The 16,070-nt window shown below is 42.5% G+C and overlaps 1 long non-coding RNA gene across 1 annotated transcript in view; it reads left to right on the forward strand.

Moving 5' to 3' along the window:
- Window positions 1–16,070, forward strand: part of LOC133231703 (uncharacterized) — a 95,970-nt gene that overhangs the window by 75,898 nt on the left and 4,002 nt on the right. Inside the window, exon 6 of the long non-coding RNA XR_009731205.1 lies at window positions 11,793–11,862. This is a non-coding gene — a long non-coding RNA (uncharacterized LOC133231703). The remainder of the gene's footprint in view (window positions 1–11,792; window positions 11,863–16,070) is intronic.

Here is a 16,070-nt window from a genome sequence, read left to right on the forward strand (position 1 = left end):
TTTAACTGGAATGTCCCCCTTTTGTCTACTCTGCTTTGTGTAACAAGAAAGCATACAATATACTTATTATGTTTATTTATTTATGCTTAGAAAATAAAAAAGTGCTAGTTTAAGAGGCTGGATTTTCTCTCTCCACTGTGTAGGAAAGAGTCAAATTGTTCTAAGACTTCCAATGTTTGAAACACAGAAGCTTGTAAGGAAAATTAAAATCTGCCTCTGATTTCTTTGTGTTCTGAGTTTCCATAGACGAAAAAAAAAAATTCTCTCCTAAAAGAACTGCATACCACCTGGCACATATCCTGAGAGAAGCAAAGCAGGGTGGATGGTAGAGTGAAATATAAGCTCAGTGGAAAAATAACAGTAAAGATCTTAATTAAATCATCCAGGACCTTATTCCATAATGATACGCACCAGGTGCTTCTGCTTCTATTTAATCAGCTCAGCATTAGCTCCCTTTTAGAAACGACACATACTGTTGGGGTGTATCCAGCTGAAACACACATCATCATGTACAATGCTTTATTTTTTTAATTAATTTTTATTGGACAATAGTTGCTTTACAGTGTTAGTGTTTACTATACAGCAAAGTGAATCAGCAATACCTACATCTCCTCTTTTTTCGGATTCCCCACCCCATTTAGGTCACCACAGACCACTGAGGAGGGTTCCCTGAGTTACGTAGTGGTGGTGGTGGTTTAGTCGCTCAGTTGTGTCCAACTCTTGTGACCCCATGGACTGCAGCCTGCCTGGCTCCTCTGTCCATGGGATTCTCCAGGCACGAATACCTGAGTGGGTTGCCATTTCCTTCTCCAGGGGATCTTCCCTACCCAGGAATCGAATCCTGGTCTCCAGCATTGCAGGCAGATTCTTTCCCGATTGAGCTACAAGGGAATAGTAGGTTCTCATTAGTTATCTACTGTAGATGAAAGTGAAAGTGTTGGTCGCTCAGTTGTCCAACTCTTTGCGACCCCATGGACTGTATGTACCTTATCAGGTTCCTCTGTCCATGGAATTTTCCAGGACCCACTGGAATGGGTAGCCACTCCCTTCTCCAGGGGATCGTCCCAATCCAGGGATCTAACCCCTGTCTCCTGCATTGCAGGCAGATTCTTTACCATCTGAGCCCCCCAGCGAAGCCCATATACATAGTATCAATAATGTGTATGTGTCAATCCCGATCTCCCAATTCATCCCACTCCCAAGTACAATGCTTTTAAAATGTGACTGTATATATTTCTCCCCAGTTCTTTCACTGACTGTGGACTGACCTCATGGATCACCCAAGATGGAGGATGAAGTAGAAATAAAGCAGTTCTATGTTTAGAGACACCAAACACAATAACTGTAGTTTTATGGAAACTAAGCTTAAGAAATGCAAGGCATTTACTGGTTTCTTTCTGAAACCTCTCAGATATAGGAGAAATATGTGTGAGCTTTGGGCTTTCATTTACCCAAATATGAGGAATTTATGTGCTAGAGTCAACCGACTGATAGTGGATGGAAAAGATTAGTGCAGGTCCTATTTGGCAGCCGTCTGGGTAGAAACCCATATGCTCTGTGACATTGATTATAATTATTTTTCCATCATTCCAGGTTACATTCTTAGCAGGAATGTGAGCCAACTCTTTCCCTAGGAAGGCTCCTGCTGTGAAACCATCTTTGGCAATGAATCTTTAACAAAAGATCAGGAACTTGACATTTTTTTTAAGCCTGAGAAGAAAACGTGTGCAGTGCTGGAAGCAAATATAGGGATAGGAAAAGCTTCTCAACAGTTGCAGGCAGTTGCAGTGGAACAAGAAGAAATGTTATATGCCATGCCAGTGGCTTTACTTTTGTGAAATAGCAACTGATAACTAGGTATGGAATCTGTCAGCTCTGTATATAATGTTAAGCTTTAATGTCTTTTTAAAGTAGAAGATGTGGAGGGCAATGTGTTTAACTGTTCTTTTGGATCAGGTGTGTCTTTATGATTTTATATTCAACTGATCATCAAGGAGATTGTTAGAACACTGGTTGTAACAGAAGTTTAGGGTGATATATTAAGAAATCCCACGGACAGAGGAGCCTGGTGGGAAATAGTCCATGGGGTCACAAAGAGTTGGACACAGCCAAGCGTCTGAGCAGGTATTAAGAAACAGGGAGAGCAATCATTTTCATTCCAATTGACTAAATTGGAGAGGTTTTTTAAAAAATTTTTTTCAAAAAAAGCATGTACATTCCAATTTGTGAATTCATTCATCTGAGTTGGGGGGTGGGGGTGAGTTCTTGGTGGAAAGGCTAAATAAAGTATCTAGATGTTCCCATGAGGTGAGAAGTTTTCATCCTCACGCTCTCCACCAATAGTAAAGAAATTTCTTCAAAATTAATTGAAAAAGCAACAGAGGCAGAAAGTGGCATGGCTGTCAGAAAATTACCAAGTTAAACATAAAAGGGTGCCAGCTTTCCTCTAAAGGATGGTTATTTCTATCTCATGGCTTACTGCAGTGTAATGACTGGTTTCTCCATTAAAATCAAACACAGAATATAATTAAGCAAATCCTTCAGGTTACATGTCTTTTAAAATTCCACTAGCTGAAAGACTCATCAGAGGAAGTAATAAGCACTTTAATAAATGCCCTGTGCCATAAATTTAGTTCAGCTGTGACAAAGTCAGAAGAGACCTCAATCATAGACAGTTATAGGCACTGGGCTGGTCAATTTTTTTTTCTGAGTTAGAATTTTCTAACCCAAGACAGGCGGGTCATGGTGGAGAGATCTGACAGAATGTAGTCCACTGGAGAAGGGAATGGCAAACCACTTCAGTCTTCTTGCCTTGAGAACCCTATGAACAGTATGAAAAGGCAAAATGATAGGATACTGAAAGAGAAACTCCCCAGGTCAGTAGGTGCCCAATATGCTACTGGAGATCAGTGGAGAAATAACTCCAGAAAGAATGAAGGGATGGAGCCACAGCAAAAAGAATACCCAGCTGTGAATGTGACTGGTGATAGAAGCAAGGTCCGATGCTGTAAAGAGCAATATTGCATAGGAACCTGGAGTGTCAGGTCCATGAATCAAGGCAAATTGGAAGTGGCCAAACAAGAAATGGCAAGAGTGAATGTCGACATTCTAGGAATCAGCGAACTCAAATGGACTGGAATGGAGTGAATTTAACTCAGGTGACCATTATATCTACTACTGTGGGCAGGAATCCCTCAGAAGAAATGGAGTGGACATTATGGTCAACAAAAGAGTCCGAAATGCAGTACTTGGATGCAATCTCATAAATGACAGAATGATCTCTGTTTGTTTCCAAGGCAAACCATTCAATATCACAGTAATCCAAGTCTATGCCCCAACCAGTAACACTGAAGAAGCTGAAGTTGAACGGTTCTATGAAGACCTACAAGACCTTTTAGAACTGACACCCAAAAAATATGTCCTTTTCATTATAGGGGACTGGAATGCAAAAGTAGGAAGTCAAGAAACACCTGGAGTAACAGGCAAATTTGGCCTTGGAATACGGAATGAAGCAGGGCAAAGACTAATAGAGTTTTGCCAAGAAAATGCACTGGTCATAGCAAACACCCTCTTCCACCAACACAAGAGAAGACTCTATACATGGACATCACTAGATGGTCAACACCGAAATCAGATGGATTAATTTCTTTGCAGCCAAAGATGGAGAAGCTTTATACAGTCAACAAAAACAAGACCGGGAGCTGACTGTGGCTCACATCATGAACACCTTATTACCAAATTCAGACTTAAATTGAAGAATGTAGGGAAAACCACTAGACCATTCAGGTATGACCTAAATCAAATCCCTTATGATTATACAGTAGAAGTGAGAAATAGATTTAAGGGACTAGATCTGATAGATAGAGTGCCTGATGAACTATGGAATGAGGTTCATGACATTGTACAGGAGACAGGGATCAAGACCATCCCCATGGAAAAGAAATGCAAAAAAGCAAAATGGCTGTCTGGGGAGGCCTTACAAATAGCTGTAAAAAGAAGAGAAGTGAAAAGCAAAGGAGAAAAGGAAAGATATAAGCATCTGAATGCAGTTCCAAAGAATAGCAAGAAGAGATAAGAAAGCCTTCCTCAGTGATCAATGCAAAGAAATAGAGGAAAACAACAGAATGGGAAAGACTAGGGATCTCTTCAAGAAAATCAGAGATACCAAGGGAACATTTCATGCAAAGATGGGCTCGATAAAGGACAGAAATGGTATGGACCTAACAGAAGCAGAAGATATTAAGAAGAGGTGGCAAGAATACACAGAAGAACTGTACAAAAAAGATCTTCATGACCCAGATAATCACGATGATATGATCACTGACCTAGAGCCAGACATCCTGGAATGTAAAGTCAAGTGGGCCTTAGAAAGCATCACTACAAACAAAGCTAGTGGAGGTGATGGAATTCCAGTTGAGCTATTTCAAATCCTAAAAGATGATGCTGTGAAAGTGCTGCACTCAATATGCCAGCAAATTTGGAAAACTCAGCAGTGGCCACAGGACTGGAAAACATTAGTTTTTATTCCAATCCCAAAGAAAGGCAACGCCAAAGAATGCTCAAACTACCACACAGTTGTACTCATCTCACACGCTAGTAAAGTAATGCTCAAAATTCTCCAAGCCAGGCTTTAGCAATATGTGAACCGTGAACTTCCAGATGTTCAAGCTGGTTTTAGAAAAGGCAGAGGAACCAGAGATCAAATTGCCAACATCCACTGAATCATGGAAAAAGCAAGAGAGTTCCAGAAAAACATCTATTTCTGCTTTATTGACTATGCCAAAGACTTTGACTGTGTGGATCACAATAAACTGTGGAAAATTCTTGAAGAGATGGGAATACCAGACCACCTGACCTGCCTCTTGAGAAACCTATATGCAGGTCAGGAAGCAACAGTTAGAACTGGACATGGAACAACAGACTGGTTCCAAATAGGAAAAGGAGTACATCAAGGTTGTATATTGTCACCCTGCTTATTTAACTTATATGCAGAGTACATCATGAGAAGCGCTGGACTGGAAGAAGCACAAGCTGGAATCAAGATTGCCGGGAGAAATATCAATAACCTCAGATATGCAGATGACACCACCCTTATGGCAGAAAGTGAAGAGGAACTCAAAAGCCTCTTGATGAAAGTGAAAGTGGAGAGTGAAAAAGTTGGCTTAAAGCTCAACATTCAGAAAACTAAGATCATGGCCTCTGGTCCCATCACTTCATGGGAAATAGATGAGGAAACAGTGGAAACAGTGTCAGACTTTATTTTTCTGGGCTCCAAAATCACTGCAGATGGTGACTGCAGCCATGAAATTAAAAGACGCTTACTCCTTGGAAGGAAAGTTATGACCAACCTAGATAGCATATTCAAAAGCAGAGACATTACTTTGCCAACAAAGGTCCATCTAGTCAAGGCTATGGTTTTTCCTGTGGTCATGTATGGATGTGAGAGTTGGACTATGAAGAAGGCTGAGTGCCAAAGAATTGATGCTTTTGAACTGTGGTGTTGGAGAAGACTCTTGAGAGTGCCTTGGACTGCAAGGAGATCCAACCAGTCCATTCTGAAGGAGATCAGCCCTGGGATTTCTTTGGAGGGAATGATGCTAAAGCTGAAACTCCAGTACTTTGGCCACCTCATGCGAAGAGTTGACTCACTGGAAAAGACTCTGATGCTGGGAGGGATTGAGGGCAGGAGGAGAAGGGGATGACAGAGGATGAGATGGCTGGATGGCATCACTGACTCGATGGACGTGAGTCTGAGTGAACTCTGGGAGTTGGTGATGAACAGGGAGGCCTGGCATGCTGCGATTCATGGGGTTGCAAAGAGTCGGACACGACTGAGCGACTGAACTGAACTGAACTGAACTGAACCTTTCTAATGGTATTCTTCTTCCTACTTTTGTGAAAACTTTAGCCCAAATAGATGTACACATGTTTATACATGAGAATGAGGTCAAATGTAAAGTTTTGATTTAAAAAGGAAACCACATGTTATTGAAAACTGAAATATATCACAGTAATGGACCTGTGAATGCTACATCTGAACTCATTGCAGGAGGATAAATTACCCACCCTTGTAATAGAGTTTTTAGATATGGAAAATGTATCGTGTTCCTCATGTTCTAACAGGTAGATTTGCATTTGGTTACATGATCACAATTCAGTTTCCGTCTCACTTTTGATGGTCATGATCGTATCAATACAAAATCTCATTTCTAGAAACCATTACCATTACTTGTTCGTGGGATATATATGTCTCCATTACAGAGTGAAAAAGTTGGCTTAAAGCTCAACATTCAGAAAACTAAGATCATGGCATCTGGTCCCATCACTTCAAGGGAAATAGATGGGGAAACAGTGGAAACAGTGTCAGGCTTTATTTTTTTGGGCTCCAAAATCACTGCAGATCGTGATTGCAGCCATGAAATTAAAAGGCGCTTACTCCTTGGAAGGAAAGTTCTGACCAACCTAGACAGCATATTAAAAAGCAAAGATATTACTTTGCCAACAAAGGTCTGTCTAGTCAAGGCTATGGTTTTTCCAGTGGTCATGTATGGATGTGAGAGTTGGACTGTGAAGAAGGCTGAGTGCCGAAGAATTGATGCTTTTCAACTGTGGTGTTGGAGAAGACTCTTGAGAGTGCCTTGGACTGCAAGGAGATCCAACCAGTCCATCTTAAAGGAGATCAGTCCTGGGTGTTCATTGGAAGGAATGATGCTGAAGCTGAAACTCCAATACCTTGGCCACCTCATGCAAAGAGTTGACTCATTGGAAAAGACTGATGCTGGGAGGGACTGGGGGCAAGAGAAGGGGACGACAGAGGATGAGATGGCTGGATGGTATCACCGACTCTATGATGGACATGTGTTTGAGTGAACTCCAGAAGTTGGTGATGGACAGGGAGGCCTGGCGTGCTGTGATTCATGGGGTCTTAAAGAGTTGGACAGGACTGAGCGACTGAACTGAACTGAACTGAGCTTTATTTTTGTTTTATTTATTTCTTTTTAGCTGCACTGGGTCTTCTTTTCTGTGAGCAGGCTTTCTAGCTGCTGCGAGCAAGCTACTCTCTCATTGGTGCGCAATGAGAGAGTACTACTCTCTGTGATTCATGGGGTCGCAAAGAGTCGGACACGATTGAGCGACCGAACTGAACTGAACTGAACTGAGCTTTATTTTTGTTTTATTTATTTCTTTTTAGCTGCACTGGGTCTTCTTTTCTGTGAACAGGGTTTCTAGCTGCTGTGAGCGGGCTACTCTCTCATTGTGGGGGTTTCTGTTGTTGCCGAGCCCGGCTCTAGGGCGTGCAGGCTTCAGAAGTTGCAGCTTATGGTCTAGAGCACAGGCTCAGTAGCTGTGGCACACGGGTTTAGTTGCTTTGCGGCATGTGGGGTCTTCCCAGACTAGGGATTGAACTCGTGTCCGCTGCACTGGCAGGTGGACTCCTAACCACTGGGTCACTAGGGAAGCCCTGGGCTCTGCTTTTTTTAAAACCTTTTTGGCTTAGCATAGGTGAAGATGTTAATGGTATGGGAAATAACAGTAACAGTCCTCTCTGCTGCTGCTGCTGCTGCTAAGTCGCTTCAGTCGTGTCCGACTCTGTGCGACCCCATAGACGGCAGCCCACCAGGCTCCCCCGTCCCTGGGATTCTCCAAGCAAGAAGCAAATGAATATATTCCCCCAGGATGGAGGAAAACTAAAGAGTTCCCATTCATAGTCTGCCTTAGCTTTTCATTAGCCTAAGAGGAAGCATTTACCAAAGGTGCAAGGTTGTCTGCTAAACATTTTGTATGCATTCTCTCATTTAATTCTCATAAAACTCTTAAATATTTTATATATTTAAGCCCCCCCCACAACAATCCAATGAGAGAGATAATAATAGCCCCATTTCATAGTGAGAAAACTGAAGCTTAGAGAGTTTAAGTTATTTGCCCAAAATCACACAGGGAGGAAGTCATCTCTCACAACCATCTGTGTCAGTCTTCTAAGAAGCTAACAGTGCAAAGCGTTGATTCGGGAAAAATGCCTGTGAAATTAAAAAATGGGGAGGAAGCAGGATAAGATAAGCAAAGCCCTTTGGACCATGATTTGAACCTGAAGCTTGTCAAAGAAAAGTGAGGAGAAAACAGGATGGAACAAGGAGTGACTCAGAACATAATGCAGGTCTGACAAAGTTTTGACCCACTCAGCAAGAGGCTCCAGAGCAAAGATTGCCAATTAGAGGGGATTCAGGTTGGGTACCAAGAGGTCAGGCCCTAGTCAAACAACCGTGTTCAATTATTGTCCAAGGGGCTGTTCAGTAAGAGTGTGGCCGCAGCTCAAAAACCGAGGCTGCAGCTGGAGGCGGTCAAGTCAGTCATTCACCCAGAAGCTGGATGGATGGAAGTTCTTTCTTGATGAGCGATCCAAGTGGTTCATCTTCCTGACTGCCAGAGCCCACCCCCATGGACCATGCAGATCCCCTTCTTTCACATCTGGGCAACGGCCCCTCCAGGGTTCTGGCACACCTTTCTTCTTGTAGGGAAACTTAGAAGGGGATGTTAGTGGGATAAACTATAGTCCTCAGCCCTGCAGTTGGTCTTGGGGCCACAGCTGGTTCTCAGGCTCTCCCCTCTTCACCATCCATTCTAATTTTCCTTGCCCCCAGCCATCATCTCCATTTGTCTCCGTGTCTTCTCTGGTGGTGAAACATAACCCTCATTTCTGAGGGGTCTGACTCACTGATAATCATACCTTTCTCAGGCTGAGGGTGCTCTACTTGTCCATATACATTCTTAGTCGGGCAAAGGAGTACCATAAAGCACCCAAGTGGGTCACCTGAGCTCCATACATATTCTTCCTTGCCCCTATTTTGTAGCAACAAACAGCTCTTCTCCTCCTACTACTAATCAGAGCCTTTTTTTTTTTTTTTTAAATTTTGACTACGCTGGGTCTTCTTTGCTGCTCGTGGGCTTTCTTTAGTTTGGGCAAGCAGGCTCATCTCTAGTTATGGCGCTTGGGCTTCTCACTGGGGTGGCTTGTCTTGTGGAGGTGCATGGGCTTAGTTGCCCCATGGCATGTGGAACCTTCCTGGACCAGGGATCAAACCCATGTCCTTCCTCTGCATTGGCAAGTGGGTTCTTAACCACTGGACCACCAGCAAAGTCCCATATGAAGCTCTTGTTTGTTCTCCATTCATGACGTTTTGTTAGGGTGACTGATCTTAGCCTCCTGCTTCTTCAGTCTTGCTTTCTTTTGATTATATGTATTGAGTAATATCCACTTTAGCTATCCATGTATTTTGCCCCGTGAGATGTGATAATTTTTGGGGGAGCAGGGGGCATCCCTGAGTGGGCTGGAGGAGCATTTTCCTATCCTATTCACCAAGATTTCCACAACTCTCTTTGGGCTAAGGCCCCTGGTCTGCCATTCCACTTTGCTGGTCATTACAGTAATTTTTGACCCCTTCAATCCTGGTGGTTAAGTGCTGCCCCCAACCTTGTTTCTGTAAGTAAGCCAAGCGTGTGACAGTCTTGCCTCTTGGCAGCCTTTGACGCCCCTGAATATCTCAATGATGCTGGTGTCCCTCTCTCTAGCATAATCCTGACAGCTTTGGCAAATGCAGTGTACTCTGGGCCTATGTGTAGAACATAATCCCTTGGTGGGTCTTTCAGGCTCACTTAAAATATCTATTCCAACGTGCCTGCCTCCCTCAGCTTCTGTATTCCTTCTTCTACCATCTGGCAGGGCAACGCAGACACTTTGACTTCACTAAGAGTAGACATGCCTTGAAGAGCCACCCCAGCAGAGAGTTCTCCCCTACTCCTAGGGCCCTTGTGTGTGTGTTAGTCGCTCAGTCGTGTCCAACTCTTTGCAACCCCATGAACTGTAGTTCACCAGGCTCCTCTGTCTATGGAATTCTCCCGGCAAGAATATTGGAGTGGGTTGCCATTCATTCCCTTCTCCAGGGGGTCTTCCCATCCTAGGGATCAAACCTGGGTCTACCGTATTGCAAGCAGATTTTTTACTGTCTGAGCCACCGGGAAAGCCCCCTTGTCAGGGGTATAAATCCCATATGCTTGGAGAGTAGCCATATAGGATTTCAAGAAATTTTTTTCTTTAGTGTATCCTGTCCCAGGAATACTCTGGCTCCTACTGGAACATGCTGGCTTTTTCTTGCAGCTCTGTTGCAGGGAGAGTTCATTTTCTGTCTTCTCAGATCCAGCAGAATTATGCTGAACTCAACATAGTTGTGGACTTTGCAGCCAGGAGAGGAGGTGAGGCAGCTGCTGAACAAGATCCCTGTTTTCTTGTGAGGCTGAGGCTACTATGGTATCTTTTTGCCCCCAGGAGTGCTCGCTCTAAGTGGAGAGGGGAGCCCCTCTGTCATCTCTGAGTGTTCAGAGAGGTCGGTCAAGGTGGTCAGAATAGTCAGGGGGGTGCACCAGATCCTCTCATCCCACTAGTCAGGGTCCCAGGGGTCATATCCCAGGGTCCTGGCTGTGACATAACAGACTCAGCTGAGCATTCAGTCATGTTTGAGGCTCTTCAACTAGGGAATTCCCTGACAGTTCATTGTTTAGGACGGAGGTTCAGTCCCTGGTCAGGGAACTAAGATCCTGCAAGTTGCATAGTGCAGCCAGAAAAAAAAAAAGAAAGAAAACCTCTTCATCTCAGGAAGAGGAAACAACAAGTTCAAAGGCCCTGAGGAGGCATTTGCTTGCAGAGCAATGAGGCCAGTGCTGGGAGTGTGGTGAGCAAGGAGGTGGTCAGAAAAGCAGCTTTGTGGTTCTCCATCATGTGTGATGGGAATCTGTTGGAGGGTTTTAAGAAAAGGAATGACGTGGGCCGACATAGGTCCAAAGAATTAATCTGGAGACTTCCCTGGTGGGCCAGTGGCTACAATTCTGCACTACCAAGGCCGGGGGCCTGGGTCCTATCCCTGGTCGGCAAACTACATCCCACGTGCCGCACAGCTAAGAGTGTCCATGCTCAGCAAAGATCGAAGATCCCACGTGCCAGGCTGCAACTAAGACAAATAAATAAATAAAAATAAATAGTTTAAGATATTGTTATTAAAAAATAATTAATTTGGTTGTTGAATGGAGAGGGCAAAGGAAGAAGGAGGTAATCCTGTTAGGAGACTGCAGTAATCCAGATTAGGTGCTGGTGATTGAGGGAAAGGAGTCCAGGGGAAATGGAGACGTGGACAGACATGGGGTGTATTTTGAATGTAGAGCAGACAGGGTTTGCTCATGAATTAGACATGGGGAGGAAAAAAGAGACAAGTCGAGGATGACTCTAATGTTTATACCTGAGCAACTGAAAGTTTGGAATAAGATTGCAGTCCATTTTTATTAAGTCTGAGGTGCTTGAGTTATCTAAGGTTTGCCACCAAAGGTGTTCAGGATAGAGACCTAGGAGAGAGATAAACAAGTCATCAATGATGGATGGTAATTAAAGCTGTGAAACTGAATGAAATCTGAGTATAAACAGAGAAGATTTATGAGGGCTGAGTCGTGGGACACTCCCATGTTCAGAGCTCAGGGACATGAGAAGGAACCAGTAATGAAGACTGAGGAGGAATAGCTATTGTGGCAGCTGCTTTTGTGCATAGGGAAGAAAATGCTTTAAGGAGGATCAGTTGTGATCAGTTAAAGTGACCAGTTGTGTTAAAGGTACAAAATGTGCTGTTTGCACGTTTTGGAAATGAGGGCAGGAAATTTATGACTGGATTGAGCAATGCGGAGCTGTTAGCACTTAACCGCTACTTACATACTATCAAGTGACCTTTGTTTATTTTCCATCTCCTCCCATTTAGATGTAACCTCTGCAACATTTTGTTTTGTTCACTACTACATTCCTAGTTGCCTAATAGTGCCCAGTATATGGTAAGTGCTCAACAAATATTTCTCAATAAGTATTTCCTGAATGGAAATTTGTGAAAAACAAGAAAAACTTGCATTTTATTTCTCTATTCCTCTTTGTACAAAAATAGCTTGCATTTAAATTTCAGTAGAGGAAGTAACGGTGTAGCATTAGATTTTGAATTATGTTGAGAATTTGGCAAAGAATTTGACCTCACTAAGCTTTTGTTTGCTTATTCATAAAAGGAGACAGATGATAATATGTTTGAGAATGTACCCCAAACCATGTCCACTACGTAGTTAGTACTGTTAATGCTTTGTAAATCTGAAGGGGTCACATGGATCAGACATGCAAATTTATTTTAGATATATAACTTATTTGACATGGGAAGTTTCATTTATTTGAGGAACCCAAAAACAGGAAATGTTGCTGGTAGGTTGCATTTCCAACAAAAAGCATTTGCATGTGTCTCGGGATGGAATAGGGCTTCCCAGGTGGCTCAGTGAGTAAAGAATCTGCCTGCAATACGGGATACTCAGGAGGCATGGGTTCGATCCTTGGGTTGGGAAGATCCCCTGGAGGAGGGCATGGCAACCCATTCTAATAATCTTGCCTGGGAAACCCCATGGACAGAGGCGCCTGGCAGGCTATGGTCCATAGGGTCACAAAGAATCGAACATGATTGAAGCACCCGAGCACACAGGCACAAGATGGAATAAGGGTCATAATACACTAAGATCAGTCTTTTTTTTTTTTTTTTTTAATATAGCTCCTTTTATCCTTTTACCTTCAAATTTATCATGTCCTTACATTTTAAATTTTCCACTCATCTTCAACTATTTACCTAGCACTTACATTATATTTGGGCTTCCCTGGTGGCTCAGACAGTAAAGACTCTGCCTTCAGTGCAGGAGACACGTGTTCAATCCCTGGGTCGGGAAGATCCCCTGGAGGGAATGGCAACCCACTCCAGTATTCTTGCCTGGAGAATTCCATGGACAGAGGAGCCTGTCAGGCTACAGTCCATGGGATCGCAAAGAGTCGGACATACTGGTGGGCTCAGCAGTTGTGGCTCGTGGGCTCTAGAGCACAGGCTTCAGTAGCTGTGGGGCACAGGCTTAGTGGCCCTGCGGCATGTGGAATCTTCCTGGGCCGGGGAGCGAACTGGTGTCCTCTGCATTGCAATCTGCATTGCAAGGTGGATTGTTAACCACTGAATGGCTAGGGAAGCCCTGAGATGAGTCTTATTATTACGCTTAACTTTAAAATGTAATAGCTTTGAGGCTTTTTTTTTTTTTTTTTTTGTCTTACTGTAGGTTCTATAGTTCAAGTACCATTACATTGTAGACCCAAGATGGGTAGGTTTTGGTGAGGCTACTTCCTCTAGACCTACTTTTCCCTAGATTGACCCGATCTGAATCTTACAAAAGGCATATAATGGGCTAGAGCAGATGCCAAAACTTGGAAAAACTGCAAATTCATTGTGATCCAAGCATTCACCTTACAAGGTCAACTAGGAAGCTCTTAAAGGATCTTGGAGGTTTAAAGTAGATAAAGATTATATTTTAAACAAGATTGGCCTTTAGCAGGGGAAAAAATGTGCTGAGTGAGGAGGTGGGATAACCAGTCGCCGTGGAGTTATTCTGGCTTATTGCTCAAGCGACCTGGGCTAGAAGCCAACTATCGAGGGTTAATATTTGTTTTCCTTTGTTGTTCTGGATTGGGCAACAACACAGCCTCCTGCCATTTTGTGCTTCTTTCCATGTTAAACAAAGTCAGCAGGTGATAACCTGAAGTACCTTTGGGCCCAGAATATTTGGCCGTCACCTTAGTAGATGCCCAGAATGGTATTGGTATTGAAGTGTTGCTATTGGACATCTTGGGGTGGTGATGACCGAAGTTCTGGTGCTTTGAAAATCAGTGCTCATGGGCGGGTACTAGACTTCACAAGGTACTGATAACTTTAAAAAGCTTTGGCTGCACCGGGTCTTCGGTGTAGTGCTCGGGCTTAGTTGCCACATGGAATGCAGGCGCTTGGTTTCCTGACCAGGCATCAAACCCACCTCCCCTGCATTGGAAGATGGATTTTTTTTTTTTAACCACTGGACCACCAGGGAAGCCCCAGAGAATGCTGTTTAATCCTTGAAACCGTATCATTATCAAGACTTTTGACTACTCTGAACTGAACTGAAGAATAAATGCTTTGTTTCAACAACTTAGAAGGCAGTGTCTGATGTGGTTTAAAAGAACAGATAACAACAACTCTGTTAGTGTGAAATCAGTGCAGTAATTTCAGATCTAGGGTTGGTAAATGGCACATTTAAGTTACACAGCTCATTGATCACTTATAACGTCACATATGTTTTAAAGAGGACATTTCAAGTCAGAAGTGCTAAATGAAAGAAAAGCAAAAAAAAAAATAATGATTGCCAAAAAGAATTTTGACTCACACTTGTTTTGCTGAGAACAATTTTCATTCAAAACTCATTAGATGATTTTTACGTAACATATATAAAAACTCCAGAACAAAAGAGTGTTATTTTGTATTTCACATGCGTCCGTTCTCTCATTTTAGATGGGAAACATTTACAAATAGTTTCCATTTCAATTTTTGTTTAGGCCTAATTATTTAGGCTGGCTCAACATCCTGTGGTTACTGTATCAAGACAATGAAATACTTCAAAACAAAATTTCTTTTATAAAACATTTAGATTCCTAGAAAAAGAACCCATGCTGTTTTCTTTCATTGGGTCACTTCAAATATTCATTATGGAAAATTTTCCATTACTTTTAATGGTTACAAATCTATTACTTTAAAATAAATTTTTCTAGGAAAAAAAAGCACAATTATTCAATAAATACTGTTTTTAAAAAGACCTTGAGTTTAAAACTTCTTTGGATATCTGTGACAACTGAAACATAAGGCATGTGGCATGAAAATGCCAGGCTTCAGAAAAGACTGGCTTTGGCGAAGAGATAGTGTGCTGAATGTAGACATACGCATTCTTTGTAAGAATAATTTATATTAGAATCTACTGTTATCTGACCAAATCTTGAGTGGAGACTTGCACAGCTGTCCAATGAAGTTTTGTGAAAAGGTTAATTCATTTTAAGAAAAGAAGTAAAATTACTAAACAGAAAAAAAAAATATTTAGGGGAAAAAAACCTGTAAGTCCATTAGTGATTTGGATTCAAGAGAAGCGAAAAGGAAAGATATACCCAATTGAATACAGAGTTCCAAAGAATAGCAAGGAGAGATAAAGGCTTCCTCAGTGATCAATGCAAAGAAATAGAGGAAAACAATAGAATAGGAAAGACTAGAGATCTCCTCAAGAAAATTAGAGATACCAAGGGAACATTTCATGCAAAGATGGGCTCAGTAAAGGACAGAAATGGTATGGACCTAACAGAAGCAGAAGATATTAAGAAGAGGTGGCAAGAATACACAGAAGAACTGTACAAAAAAGATCTTCACGACCCAGATAATCATGATGGTGTGATCACTTACCTAGAGCCAGACATCCTGGAATGTGAAGTCAAGTGGGCCTTAGGAAGTATCACTATGAAGAAAGCTAGTAGAGGTGATGGAATTCCAGTTGAGCTATTTCAAATCCTGAAAGATGATGCTGTGAAAGTGCTGCACTCAATATGCCAGCAAATTTGGAAAACTCAGCAGTGGCCACAGGACTGGAAAACATTAGTTTTTATTCCAATCCCAAAGAAAGGCAATGCCAAAGAATGCTCAAACTACCGCACAATTGCACTCATCTCACACACTAGTAAAGTAATGCTCAAAATTCTCCAAGCCAGGCTTCAGCAATATGTGAACCGTGAACTTCCAGAGGCTCAAGCTGGTGTTAGAAAAGGCAGAGGAACCAGAGATTAAATTGCCAGCATCTTCTGGATCATGGAAAAAGCAAGAAAGTTCCAGAAAAACATCTATTTCTGCTTTATTGACTATGCCAAAGCCTTTGACTGTGTGTATCACAATAAACTGTGGAAAATTCTTCAAGAGATAGGAATATCAGACCACCTGACCTGCCTCTTGAGAAACCTGTATACAGGTAAGGAAGCAACAGTTAGAACTGGACATGGAACAACAGACTGGTTCCAAACTGGGAAAGGAGTACATCAAGGCTGTATATTGTCACCCTGCTTATTTAACTTGTATGCAGAGTACCTCATGTGAAATGCTGGGCTGGAGGAAGCACAACCTGGAATCAAGATTGCC

This window comes from Bos javanicus, chromosome 19 (assembly GCF_032452875.1).
Source record: "Bos javanicus breed banteng chromosome 19, ARS-OSU_banteng_1.0, whole genome shotgun sequence".
Lineage (NCBI taxonomy): Eukaryota > Metazoa > Chordata > Mammalia > Artiodactyla > Bovidae > Bos > Bos javanicus.